This window comes from Zalophus californianus, chromosome 8 (genome assembly GCF_009762305.2).
Source record: "Zalophus californianus isolate mZalCal1 chromosome 8, mZalCal1.pri.v2, whole genome shotgun sequence".
In the NCBI taxonomy this organism is placed as follows: domain Eukaryota; kingdom Metazoa; phylum Chordata; class Mammalia; order Carnivora; family Otariidae; genus Zalophus; species Zalophus californianus.
In genome coordinates this window covers 114105951-114120171 of record NC_045602.1, presented here as the reverse complement: position 1 = coordinate 114120171, position 14221 = coordinate 114105951, and the positions used below count along the sequence as shown (strand labels likewise).

Sequence of the window (14221 nt, the reverse complement as noted above, 5' to 3'; positions counted from 1 at the left end):
CTTTATAATTTACTAAATTTCCATCTGAAACAGAATCTACTTCTCTTCAGTCCATTGGCCTCTTTGTCTATTCCTATACCAGCCCCAAACTGTTTTAAGTGTTAAGACTAATATGTCTTAATATCTAGTAGTATGTCCTCCTTGATGTCCTTTTGAAAGTTGTCTTGGCTTAAAAAGAAAGTTATTTGAAAAAAAATTGTTTAATGCCTAAAAATTTTTGCATCTCCTTCTTGGTGGGGTAAAGATAACATAGAGGCGCTATTGATCTGACCACGCAAATATGAAGTCAAGATGCTTTTACTGCAGGCCTTTCTGTTCACCAAAAAACAAGGGTGGATTGTGAGCCAGGGGCATCACGATCTCAGGGTTAGAATCTGGGGGCTATAAACAACAACAGCCCAGCATTCCCAGCCTCCTAAAGATGGTGTTAAGAAAAAGAAGACATTTCTACATTTTAGAGGGACAGTTTTCTTGGAAACCTCTCTTTGAGAGGACAAAATAGGGAGTAAAAAACCCATTGTCAAACATCTTTTTAATTTAGCTTAGCTTTATTTTATTTTATTTTATTTTATTTTATTTTATTTTATTTTAAAGTAAGCTCTACATCCAATGTGGGGCTTGAACTCACAGCCCCAAGATTAAGAGTTGCATGCTGTACTGACTGAGCCAGCCAGGCACTCCTAAACATCTTTGTTATAGGGCATTATTTTAGGGACCAATACACATTATTGAGAATGCTCAGGTACTTCCTGGAAACTTGCTGCAGTTTCCAGATACTCAAAGAAAATGAGCATAATGGCTGTTTTGCTAGGACAGCCTGGGGGTTCAGAGAGATCTGCGTCTCTTCTTTCTTCCTGCTTCCCTGAAGCTGTGTGGGGAAAAAAGCAGAAAACAACCAGCATCCTGTCTCAAAAGCCAGTTGCCTGATGGGAGCCAGTAGATACCCTGAACCTAAAGAGCTCATTGTCCCCATTGGTTCTGAAAGGTTCAGTCCCCTTCCAGGCTGCTGACCTCTCCCCCCATACATGGGAGGATGACGACCTGGCCTTTCAACCTCATTATCCAGGGAAAAAAATGCACACAGTGCCCATAATTTACTGGTGCAGGCAGAAGAACTGCCTGGTACCACAAGCAGACTCCTGTGTGCAGCACTAGACGAGGGGGATGCTTTATCTGTGTCAAGGGAAAAGCCGGGGGCAAGGTCAGGAGCCGCTTACCTGGGCTTCCATAAACAGGAGGCGGCAGCTCTGTCTTCTCAGAGCTCAGGGTTGTAAACCTCCCCCGGGAGGTACCCCGGGTAGCTGACTCCTGATCCGTCTTTAAGGACAAGAGAGACCCAGCAGGAGAGGAGGTGTCTCTCCTGGGCTGGGCCAGGAAGGAGCAACTCAAAGCATCCAGATGGTCACTGAACTGACAGCTGACCTTGTGACCCCCCCACTCTGGGCCCAGCCTGACCGAGACCCAGAAGGGCCCTGTCTTGTGACTAAGTCCTGTTGGGTTGTTGTTGTTGTTGCTGTTTTGAACAACTAAACTCCTAACTCCAATTTTCAGAGTATCTCTTTCACCTAGAGCAAGGGGTGTATATGGGGCAGGTATTTTCTCCAGCCCTCCCTGTTTTTTGCCACATTTTTTTTAGGGCAAGACCCTTGGTGGCTTTGTCTAGCCTTCCACTGAAGGCCCTGAAATGCAGGTCTCTGGGCCCCTCAAGGCTGAGCATTTGTGGGCCATGGCTTTTCCATAGATTCTTGACCTACCCCGATTCTTGCCACCGTTATGGCTCCTTCTCACGTGGGGTGCAGCGGGGTCCCGGCACCCCAGCAAAGAGCTGCTGGAGGAGATCTCACCCCAGTTGGGGGGGCGGGGGGGCGGGTGAGCAGGCCTCTGTCACCAGACCTGGGGGACGCGGGAGGGCTTCAGACGCTTTAACAGCTGATGTCTGGAGATCAATTAGAGATAATGGCTTTGGGTGGACGCAAGGAAGCATGGCCAAGATTTTCCTGGTTATGATCATGTTTACCTCATTAGCAGCCTTAGCAGCCTTTTTTTTTTTTTTTTTTTTTTTGAGGGTGGGATGGCACCGTGTTGCACTGTGAATTTGTGCTGGTTGCTTTGTTTCGCTCAGGGTGACCAGGCGTGGACCCCGGGAAGCCAGCAGCTCCCCCCAGCTCCACTCAGACGGAGGAGACAGAGGCCCACGGCTTCTGCTCACAGCCCACCAGACCCTTGTCCTCCCTGTGACCCTGTGTTTGTATAGTTTTAAAATTTTTTCTTCCTTCCTTCATTAAAAAATCATTGAAGTTCCTACTATGTTCCGGACACTGTTCTGAGCACGGAAGATACAGCAGTGAAAGAGACAGATAAGGAGCCTACTCTCGGGGAACTCCTAGGCTGTAGTGATGATAAGTCAATAAGAAAAAATATGCAAAAGTGAGAAGTTTGGGGCAGAGAATTCAAATAGGGACAGTTAATAGACTGCACCTCTGGGTGAGAAGGCCTCTCTGAAGAGGTGGCAATCCAAGCCCAGAATGATAAGAAGGAGCCAGACCTGTGGCAATGAAGGAGAAAAGGCCTTGCAGGTGGAGGAGTCAGCAGGTGCAAAGGCCCTGGGGAGGCACAGCAAGGGGGCCAGGACAGAGGGAGTAAGGCAGAGACAGGCTTGTGATAAGCTTGAGCAGTCTGTAGAAGAACTCTTTCAGGGCCTGCCAGCTGGATTCAAAGTTTGTTGTGTGCAGTGTGAAACCTCCTGCTGCGTTTTCCTCCACCAGAGGAGAGCAGGGGCTTAACTGGGATGACAGTGAACAGAGACGAGCACCCAGGGGAGAGTACAGGGACTCTGGTTCTAGGTGTGGCCCTGCCCCTGAACAGCTATTTAGCTTTCACTTCTCTATGCTGCAGCTTCCCTGTTACTGAAACAGCAGGTTTTGGCCAGACTTCAGCGGTTTCCAGAGTTTGCTTTTTGACAGAGGAACCCCTTTCTTCAAGGAAATTCTTCTGAGGAGGAAGCCCAGCATCTCAAGGGTCAGCAGTAGGCAGGCATGTCGCTGGCAAAGCTGGCAAAGGGCCCCAGAGCTCTGCCCACCTTCCCCTCCTATGCCCAGGCAGCACCCCCTCCACCCTTCCTAGGACCCCAGTAACAGGGCCTGGATAAGCCCTGAGCTTTGGGCTGGGGTGCTAAAGACAGGCAGAAGGGCTCAGCCCAGCGTGACCACAAGCAGCCTGGCCTCAGGCCAGCACTCCTTTCTTTCCTGTAGTTTCCTCCCCGGTAGAAACGAGTAACAGAGCCCATGCCTTGCTATCCCCATGGTTGTTTTAAGGCGTGGATTTTGGAATGGCTCTAAGTGCCTCAAGAGAAAAATAGCATAGAAACAGAAGATACTTTTTAACTGGTGCACTGCTGTGGCTCAGGAAGTGTCCACGCACAACTGTGCAGTAGCCTCGGCACCTTTCCCTGCTGCAGAGTTCGTGAGGAAGGGAAATAAGTGCTTTGCCTTCTCCCAGACATAGCATGGACATAGCCCCCTTCCTTAGTCTTTCTAAGGAGTTGACATTCTAGAGAAAAGGCCATGTAGGAGTGGGGTCCTTGCTGGCCAGCCCATCCACATCCTCACGCAGGAATCCTGTGAGTCAGTCAGGGATGCTTCTGACTGCAAGAACAAAAACCCAGCTGACTGTGTAGCCAAACATGAAGTTTTTTTACTCCCGAAACAAGAGGGGTGGAGGAGCCATTTTTGGTGTTAATGTCTACGGTGTTGTTGATGCCTCTGTGATGTTGCTGACCTTTTCCTCATGTTTGCAAGTTGGCTGCAACCATCTTGTCCACATTCAAGGTGAGAGGAAGATGGGAAAGGGTGGTGTACGCTCAGTCCAGCAAAGCAAAAGCTTTCCCAGAAAATTGCCAATAGACTTTTGTTGACATCGCATTGGCCAGTGTCACATGGCTACCCCCCAGCTGCAAGGGAGGCTGAGAAAGAAAGAATTTTGTTTTCCCACCCTCTCTAGTTGAGGAAGGGAAGGGAGAAATGTTGAGTTTGGGTAGCAGGTAAATTAGTCCAAAGTATCTCCCATGGCCTGGGTGCCATCAACTGAGCTTGACAGTGACTTTGGGTATTAAGATGCCAAAGGACTGGGCAGGAGAAAAGAGTAATAGGGAAGGAAACAGAGGAGAAGCATGGAGGAAGGAGGAGAGAAGGAATGGTTGTTGAAGGCCTTCTGTGTGCCAGGTGCCCCATATGTCTGGGGAAACTGAGGCTCAGCCTCAGAGAGCTTAGGTAACTTGTCCAAAGTCATAGAGCTAGTGTGAGAGAGAGCCCTGTTCCTTCTGACATTAATGCTGTTATTTCCCAAGGGAAGGGGAGGGAGGAGAGAAAGGAAAAGGAAGGTGATAGTGAGCTAGGGACAGGCCAAGGCCCCCAGCGGCACCAGCACCGTCAGCTTCATGGGGGCAGGCCCACGTCTCCTTAGCTCAGCACCACAGTCCTGGCACCTGGGCGGGACCCAACACACAGTAGGCGCTCAGTCAAGGTTTGTTGGCTGGTCTCAGTGTTCCGAACTACTTTTTCACGCTGCCATCGACATTATGATAACTAAGGTTCACGCAAGTGTTCCGCCCTGGGCGCCAGCCACGCCCCCTGCAGGCGGCTCTGCATTTAAGCCTCACAGCAGCCTTCAGAGAGAGTCCCCGTTGTCCCCCAGCTTAGAGAGGAGAAAACCAAGACTCAGGTTAGGTTGCCTGCCTGAGGTCACATTGAGGAAGGGCCTGAATGCAAACAGAACACAGCCCAGTCACCTGCTCCCCTGCTCTACCCCCATCCTGGTGCTGCCCGCCAGGCACATGACTCTAACCATCAGAAAGGCCTCCCCGCACTAGCTCTGCCCCACACACATCCCCAGCTGTGGACTCTGTCACAGAGGGGTTTAGGGTGAAAACGGGAAGTGCTACCCACCCCTTTCTCTTGACAACCTGTCCCTACCTCCCTGCATGTCTTCCCTGGAGCAGCACCAGGTGGCCACAGTGTCTTACAGATTGCAGGGGGACCCTCACCCACCCTGCAGTCGCCTGTTGAAGAGCCAGCAAGACTTTCATCCCTGAGGACTCCCCAGGCCCAGCTTCCCTCAGGGGTTGCCTGGAGAGGCCATGGGGTCCCGCTAGAGGCTGCCTGGTTCCGAGCAGCCCCGGCCTGTTGCCAGTTCTCAGCCTGAGGGAAACCTCTGGCTGCACAGAAGGCCCATCCTTGCTCTGCTGGAGGTTGGGGAAGCATGACTACACGTGGTCTGGCTTAGGCGTCCCACCTTAGCAGGGCCCACCACGCACTCTGGGGACGAACACACCCTGGTTCAAACCCCAGCACAGTCACTAGCTTCTAGCTCTATGACTCTGGGCATGTCCCCTGGTCTCTGAATGCCAGTTTCCTTGGTGTTGGGTGACTGGATGAGTCATTTAATCTTCCTCTCAGAGCCCCTACTCTTCTTGTGCAAAACGGCAATTAATATCAACCTTGTTATTTAGCTGATTCAATAAGGTAACATATACTGCCACCCCACGTAGGTGCCTGGTGCGGAGTGGGTCGCAGTAATTGATTACACCAAACTCCAGGCTGCTCAGCCATGGTAACTGGCTTTGGCTTTTTTTTTTTTTCCTTTTTCACACACAAACAGAAAAGAGCACATATCATTAAGTGGACAGCTCAGTAAATTTTTCCAAACTGAATCCATCTCCTGTGACCAATTCTCAGGTCAAGAAACAGAACACTGTCAGCACCCCAAAGATCCACTGTGCCCCCTCCCAGTCACTACCCCCAGCAAGGGTGACCCCTGTCCTGCCCTCTAATAGCATAGGCTGGTTTTGCCTGTTTTAGAACTTTATGTAAATAGAACCAGACAGCATGTGCTTTTTTGCTCACAAGCCTAATTTTGTGAGCATCATCTGTGTTGTAGCGCACGACCACCTCTAATTTGTTCTTTTCTGTTGTGGAGTGGTATTCCGCAGGCCGGATGTGCTACCACTAGCCATTCTTTGCTGGTGGACGCTGGGCTAGTTTCCGTGCGGGGGCTACTGTGAATAGTGTTCTGTGACCATGCTAGTACGTGTGCTTTAGGGCCCATCCATACTCATTTGGTCATGTGCATACCTGGGGGTACAAGTGCTAGGTTGCAGGCTGGTCTCGGCTTTTTGGCTGAGCCTCTCCAAAGGCACTAGGAAAGAAGGAAGAGAGAAGAAGTGAGGTGCATGCTCTGTGGGAGTGGCAAAGTTGGCCTGTGTCACCCATGGTGTCCTTAATCCAGAGCTCCATTGCAGAACTCAGCACCGTACTGGGCAAAGGACAGGACGGGCTCCCGAGTGATGCAGTGATGAGTTCTACGGTGTGCACAATGCTGCCGGGGACTCTGCCGCCTAAGAGCCTGTCCCAGCCCTGAGAGTCTCTGCTCGCGTTGGGGAAATAAGGTAGAAAGCAGGAGATGGGAAGTACCACAAGCACAGGAGGTGACAGAGGAATAGCAGCGACCTGCCATAGGAGCCAGCCAGGTGGCCTATGAGATTGGCGCTCTGGCTTTGGAGGGGTCCAGATTTGGCAGGGGTGGAAGGTGTCTTTGTTAGTAGCCTAAAACATCTTCCTACCGAGCAAACACCCATGCATTCTGCAATACCCACCTTAAATGTCACCTCTTCAGTGCAGCGCTCCAGGATCCTCTCTGTCCCTCTCACACGCTAGGCACTTGCTTCCCAGCAGGTCCCACAACTGTCAAGTACAAACTGAATGTACATCCTGTGACCAGAAACCCTGTGGTCATTTATTTAGTCTCTCTCTCTCTCTCCTGCTGGCCTGCAGGCTCCGAGTGGGCAGACCTGTATCCTATTGTTCATTGCTGGGTCACCCATATTTACCATGGCATCTGGTATGAGGTAGGGGGTCCATACATATTTGTGGAAAGACATGTGCCTGAGAGCATACATGATCAAAGGAATGGAGGGGGTCACACATGGGTGATTCAGGCACAGAAGATAGTGAGTCTGTGTGACGCAGAGGTCGCAGTTTGGAACAGAAGGATATAAGGCCAGCAGGGCTGTGAAAGGCCTCGAACACCAGGCCAGAGACCTGCAACTTGCTTCTGCCAGCAGCTGGGAGCCATTGAAGGTTTTGGAGTAGGAGAGTGAAATGAACCGAGATTAACTGATGACACTTTGAAGCAATACATCACTGAAAAGGAGATTGTTGAAATTATACTTTTTACCTATTGTGGTTGTTAGGAAAGTGTATTTCAACAAGTCAGGCTCTTTTAGTTATATCCATAATGGGAAATTTACCTAAATAGAGAAGGAATGAGGAAGCAGTACTGGACAGTTTCTCCTAGATTTCAGCAAAGGTGTCAAACTGACTATGAGGTTGCAGCCAGCTGTGTAAAAATCAGCAAACGCAAAGAATAAATAGTTAAGCCAAGGTACTACCCAACCCACAGATCAAGTATTTTGAATTCAGGCATGTGTGAAGCCCTTGGTGCTTCCATCCATGCTCCTCTTTCCTGCTGAAATGCCCTCCCTACTTGCTGCCTGTCACACTCCTCCTGCTTTCTTTGGTTCAGAGTAGATGTCACCTCTTCCAGGGATGCCCTACCCCACGCCCCTCCTTTCTCCATGATTGTCTGCACCTAGAGCACCTCTCTGCTATGGCCTGGGTTTAAATGGACAGTTCATGGAGGATAGAGGTGAGTGTTAGCCCTACCAGGTATTAAAATATATTCTAGAGCTATAATATTGGGACAGGAATAGATCAATAAAATAGAATAGACAATTCCAAAAATAATGGGAAATCAGCATGATATAATGTTGATATTTTCTAATCCGTGGATAAAGATGAATTATTTAAAAGATGGTATGGAGGGGGCACCTGGGTGGCTCAGTCAGTTGAGCGTTGGACTCTTGGTTTCCCTTGGGTTGTGATCTCAGGGTTGTGATCTTGGGGTTGTGGGATTGAGGCCCTGTGGGGCTCCACGCTCAGTGGGGAGTCTGCTTGAGTCTCTCCCTCTGCCCCTGCCCCCACTCACTCGTGCTCTTTAAAATAAATAGATAAGGGGCACCTGGGTGGCTCAGTTGGTTAAGAGTCTGCCTTTGGCTCAGGTCATGATCCCAGGGTCCTGGGATGGAGTCCCCTGTCAGGCTTCCAGCTTGGCAGGGAGTCTGCTTCTCCCTCTGCCCCTCCTCCCACTCATTCTCTCAATCTCTCTCTCTTTTTCTCAAGTAAGTAAATAAAATCTTAAAAATAAAATAAATATAAACTAGATCTTTATCTCACTACTTATATGGAGATTAATGGGCATAGAGCTTACTTAAAAAAAAAGATTTACGTATAATGAAGCTATACATGCTCTACAAGAAAATATGGGTGAATTACTTTTATAATCTTTGAGTGGAATAAAACCTTTGTTTTGGGGTGCATGGGTCACTCAGTCATTGGGTGTCTGCCTTCAGCTCAGGTCATGGTCCCAGGGTCCTGGGATGGAGCACCGTATCGGGCTCCCTGCTCAGCGGGAGGCCTGTGTTTCCCTCTCCCACTCCCCTTGTTTGTGTTCCCTCTCTCGCTGTGTCTCTCTCTGTCAAATAAATAAATAAAATCTTCACAAAAAAAACAAAACAAAACAACAACACCTTTGTTTTGACCTAAAATGCTTCAGCCCTAACAGAAAAAAATTGAGGGTCTAAAAATGTAAAATTTCCATATGGCAAAAAAAATCCCATCATAAATAAAATAAAAAGACAACAAAAGGACAACATATTTGCAAAATATATGACAAAAGATTAAATTTCCTTCATGAAAAAAAAGTCCACCAACTCAAATAGAGAAATGGGCAAAGAATATGAACAAGTTGTTCTAACAAATGCAAGTGACCAATAGATACATGATACACATAAATATAATGCTCACATTCCCATATGAAGAGAAGCAAAGGAAAATAAGATATACCATTTTTCACCTCTTAGATTGACAAAGACAAAAGAGCTTGCTAATACTAAGCACTGACAAGCATGTCATAATATGGAAACTGCCACACATTGCTGGTGGCTGAGTAAACTGGTGTAGGATTTGTGGAGGGGGATGGCCATCATTGTGAAAACCCAGAATCCTGATAATGATGATAAAAGCTGCCATTTACCAAGTACTCTGCCTGGGGAGGAGATCAAGCTGCATTTTATGGCCTGACCTCAGAAGTCATACACTCTCATTTCTGCAATATCTCATTGCTTCCACAGCCCTATTCATTGTGACAGGGGACTGGGGTGTGATACCAGGAGGTGAGGATCACAGGGAGCCATCTTAGAGGCTGACCACCACAGTGTCCAGTTTCAAAGGGGAACTTTTTAATGTTTTTTGAGAGAGAGAGAGAGAGAGAGAGATCTTGCGCATGCAAGCAAAGGGGTGGGGTGGAGGGGCAGAGGGAGAGAGAGAGAATTTCAAGCCAACTCCATGCTCAGCACAGAGCCTGACACGGGGCTTGATCTCACCACCCTGAGATCATGACCTGAACCGAAATCAAGGGTTGGATGCTCAACCCGCTGAGCCACCCAGGTGCCCCTCAAAGGGGAGCTTTCAGTGTCAAATAGTACATTAAGCACCCTATCTTATTATCTACTTTGCAGATCAGGAAACTGAGGCTTCGAGAGATTTAAGTGTGGTGCCTAAGGTCACTTGTCTAGTGTCAGAGTCAGAATTTGAACCGGTCCCATTTGGCTGGATGCTATTCAACCTCCTCATTGGTGTCTCTGCTGCCACTCTCACTTCCTTATAATCTCATCTCCTCTGGTCTAAAGGCATAATTCAGACTGCATCATTTCTTCACTCTTAAAATAAAATCCACACACCTTACAGTCATGTACATGGCTCTGCGTGCTTGGTACTGAATACCCTCTCACCCTCCCCCTCACCCCGGCCAATCTCGCCCTGGCCATACTAGTCACCTTTGTGTTCCTCAAACATGCCAGTCCCTTCCCAGCTCAGGACCCTTGCACCAGCTCTTGCCTCTGCCTGGAAGACTGCACCCCCGTGTCTTCACCCAGTTGTCAACTTCAGCCACGCATTGAGGCTTACTCCTGAGAGGGCCCTTCCCTGACCACTCAGCCCAGAGCCCATCCCTGTCTCCACCCTCAACCCCTGTCTCCACTCCACCCCCCACCCCTTCCTGGGCCTCTCCACCCCAGCTCCACTTACTCCTTGTTTCTAGGATCCAACCAAGATTCAAACTTTGCATCCAGTTGTTAATTCTCTTTAGTCTCATGATTTAGAACAGCCAAATAAGTAACAATGAATCTTTTGAAGAGTCAGGACGGTTGTGTTGTGGAGAGTCTCTCTTTCTGGATTTCTTGTCTGCTTGTCTCTCTTCATGATCAGATTCAGGTTAAGCATTTCGAGGGGGGAACACAACATGGGTAATTGCATCTCATCAGGAGGTGAGCACATTATGTCAGGTGGCCCCACTTTGGGGGCAACTGAATTTGATCACATGGTTGGAGGGTGTCTGCCAGTCTCTCCATTGTGCAGGTACCTGTTCCCTTCTGTCGTTAGTAAGTAATTTATAGGGGTAAATGGGTTTTTAAATGCTTTGAGATGCTTGAACAGTATCCTCTCTGCTCAGGCTAAGATCCTGCTATTCCTACTAATAACAAACCCCTGGTTCCCTTGGCCAGGTCCCCACTTGTGGAGTATGCTCATTTCATATAGAAATCTCCTTGGAGGGGTTTGCTGCTTAAGAAGCTCTCTAGAGCAAATGCCCTGCCAATTGTCCATTTACAAAAACACCCACTGTTTGCAGGGCCTGACACGAAGGGGACACAAGGGCAGTACTGCCGTCTTAAGCAGATGGGAGCAGCCTTCTCTGCCCTAGTCTCCCACCAGACTGGGGCCGAAAAAGGGACACATCACTGGGAGAATTAGTGGTCAAGAAATTAGGTCATGCCATTCCTTGTTGGGACCTGTGCTGTGGCCACTTTAAGGATCGAGGGAGTTGTCCATAGGCACAAGGACACTGAAAGCAACCAGCACAAGGTTACTTGAGGAGTGGCAGCTCCTGCAGGACTAAGGATCTGGGAGATTTCTGCAGGCTTCAGCACACAGGAAAACTCACCTAATTTTCAGTGCTGCTAAACAGCCAGGTTTCTCTAGGGCTCCCAACTGCTTTCTGTGGGCTGAGTGGGGCCGAGGCTGTTTTATCTCAGGGATGGTAAATGAGTTCACATTTCATGCCTAGAGAAAATCACTGCTCTGCTCTCCTGGGTGGTACTGGCTCTCTTTTATTAGTCAGAGAAAAGGTGGGTTATCTGGGTTCAATTCCACCTTTGAACTTCAGTTGGATTTGGCTTTATATTTCAAGCCCAAATGTCCACCACTGCTGTGAGATAGTGACTCAGGCCAGGAGAAGTCAAAGGTCTCTAGAAATGTGGGAAGAGATGGGAAATCCGGGGCCTGAATTATTTCATTTTCAGAGTGAGGAAGGGCATTTCCCATGTTGGAAACGCCCACATCTCCCTGGATGAACTAAAGAGTCACAGCCACTAATTAAAATTCTAAAAATCATAACTGGGCACCAACATGTGTGGATGTGGACATGTGTGATGCAGCCTCCGAACGATCCCCCACCACAGAGGATGAGAAGTAAAGATCTATTAGAGAAAACTGGGAAGGGTGTGTTGATTTGAAAACACATTTGATTTCATGGATAAAAGGTGCTAATGAATGAATAACGTGCTTAGACCCTCTTTTAAAAAGAGAGTTAAGTTCTATATTGACAGAAAAACCTTTAGCGTGTGTGGAAGGAAGTCTGCTCTGCATGCCTTTAATTTGATGTGTTGCCATCTTTTCATTTTTCCAATGGGTGAATACTGAGCTCTGAACCTGTAGTGTTGTACTTCCAACTCACACCTGTAGAGGGAGCCTTGTTTACCTCGGATTGTTCACAATGCACAGCTTTCAGTGAAAGAAAGAAAAAGGCTTTTAGAGAAAAAAAGTTGGAGGGTTAAAGGCAGTCTGTTTCAAAATTGCAAACAATCGAGATGGCTCTCTTGTTTTTTCTTCTTTGCTGGTTCCACTGTGAATGAGTTGTAGCGTAAAGTCAGGAGAAATTGCCCTTCTTTTTCGGGTGCGACTAGAGGGACCAGGAGGTGGGATCGTTGTTGGTATTTTTGTTTTGTTTTGTTTTGTTTTTTACCATTTCCTCACAGAATTCCACGAGGGCAGCTCCTCATCCTTGTTAAAGCACAGGCTTTTTCTGAAGGCTGATCGGTTGTAACAGAGGTTGTGAATCTGAGGCGGGGGACATCTGCCCTTGACCCATCTTCTCTGCTAGGGTCTAATTGTGCTGTTTGGGGACGAGCGAGTTATGTTTTAGCCTGAGTTTGAGGTTGCTTGCAGGTTCAGGGTCCCCCACCCCCCACCCCGCGGCGCCCCACGCGGTCTTCTCCTGCACCCCAGGCGGACGAGGTCTGTCTGTGTGCGGGAGGACGGCGTCTCCGATCCGCGTGGGTCTTCCCTCTCCTGCGGTGCTGTGTCTCCGCGGACAGTACGCGCCCAGGTCTGGGATGGAGCAGCATTCTTGATGTTATCCTATTACTTTACAACTGGAGCTAGCGCGCCGTAAGGAGCCGGTACCCCGTAGTCTAGAGGAGCACAATGACCGGCGGGAGGAGTGGGGTGGGGGGGGTGGGGAGGGAGCAGAGAGAGAGAGAGAGAGAGAGAGAGAGAGAGAGTCCGCGGCGAGCGCTCGGGTTCGCTGAAATGTTTGGGTCGGACAGGTGAATGCATCTTGAAGTCACAGGCGCCCGCCAGGGAGGGAGAAGGGGAGCTTGGGAGGGTGTAAACTAAGTGGTGGGAAAGAGACAAAGGACGAGTGAAGAGGCGAGATGGTACGGAATATCGGGAGGGGGAGGGGAGAGGAGGGGGCAGAGGGTGGGCAGCGCACCGAGGGGACCGAGCTTGAACTTGATCAAGACAAGGGGGGCCCTGAGATGGGGGGGCGGCAGAGAGCCGGCCACGTGCCTGGCTTTCCCAGACCAGGGTCTCGCGGAGACCGCCCGGGGACCCAGCAGCCCCGCCCAGCGAGGACCCGCGTCCCCGGGGAACCAGGAGGCGCGAGGAGGTCCAGGGCTGCCCGAAGGCCCCAGGGCGCCGAGAGTTCCTAATGGTGCCTGAGTCACTTTCTTTGGGCTAAGTCTCTCCTCTCTTGGCCTGAACGCGGAGAGCCGGCAGGCCGGGTGCCCCCCCCAACCCCCACCCTCAGACCCGAAGATTGCGGCCTCCAGGAGCGAGGGGCGGGCACAGACCCCACCGCCTTCTTTCCTGGGCTCAGCCCCGGGCCAGAATCTTCCTCGAAGCGCTTCCCCCTTAAGAGCGCTCTCCCCCCCAGAGCGCACGGCAGCGCGTCCAGTGCGCCCTCATCCCTCCCCCACTACCTGGCCCAGCACCCCCTCCTTCCACCTCCTCTCCCCCCTCCCCGCCCCCCGGCCTCTCCCTCCTTTCTCCTCTCTCTGGGTGCCTCCTTTTCCTCTCTCTCCCCCTCCCCTCCGTGCCCACTCCTCCCTCTCGTCAGCCCCTCCACCTCCTCCTCCTGCTGCTCCTCCTACTCCCCCAGCGTGCGCCCTCCCTGCGCTCCCCTCCCCCCGGCCCCCGCCCCGTGCCCGGTCCCGCCCCCCCTCCCCCGCCTCCCCGTGCCCGGTGCCCCCCTCCCCCTCCCTCCCTCCCGGCCGCGGCGCCGCCGCCGCTGCAGCCGCCGCTCGCCTGGGCCCTCCCCCTGGCCACCCCCGCCCCCGGGCCGGGCAGTGACGCGCCGCGGCGGTGCCAGCCCCTCTCCCCGGGCGGCCGCGGCGGCAGCAGCAGCAGCAGCAGCTGGAGCTGTGGGGCTGTCACTGCCGCCCGCCCCGCTCACTCGCCGAGCCCGACCGCCCGTCTCCGCCTCGCCTCCCGCCCAGGTACGGAGTCCGGCCCGGATCCCCGCGATCGGGCCGTTTCCGGGCCCCCGGCCGCCGCCCCCCTCCTGCTGCCGGCCGTTGAGCTGCGGTTGGGGGGTGGGGGGGGCTGGGGGGTTCTGGGGAGGGGGACGGGGGTGAGCTTCCTGCGCTGGGGCTGAGGAGGGGGGCGCAGGGAAGCGGCTGCGCCCTGGGCGGAGTGGGCTGGGGCGGGGGGCGGGTGAGTGTGACCGGGTGTGTGGGGGGGCGGACAGAGGAGATGCACTCCGGGGGCTG

The 14221-nt window shown here is 51.3% G+C and overlaps 1 protein-coding gene across 7 annotated transcripts in view; it reads left to right on the top strand.

Moving 5' to 3' along the window:
- Nucleotides 1–14221, top strand: part of NOL4L (nucleolar protein 4 like) — a 129526-nt gene that overhangs the window by 79036 nt on the left and 36269 nt on the right. The window contains exon 1 of one of the 7 annotated variants that reach the window (XM_027620475.2): nt 13764–13948. The exons of the other annotated variants lie outside the window; for them this stretch is intronic. The gene's annotated coding sequence lies outside the window, so the exon portion shown is untranslated. Of the gene's footprint in view, nt 1–13763; nt 13949–14221 lie in introns of those variants that run through there. 7 annotated transcript variants of the gene reach the window in all.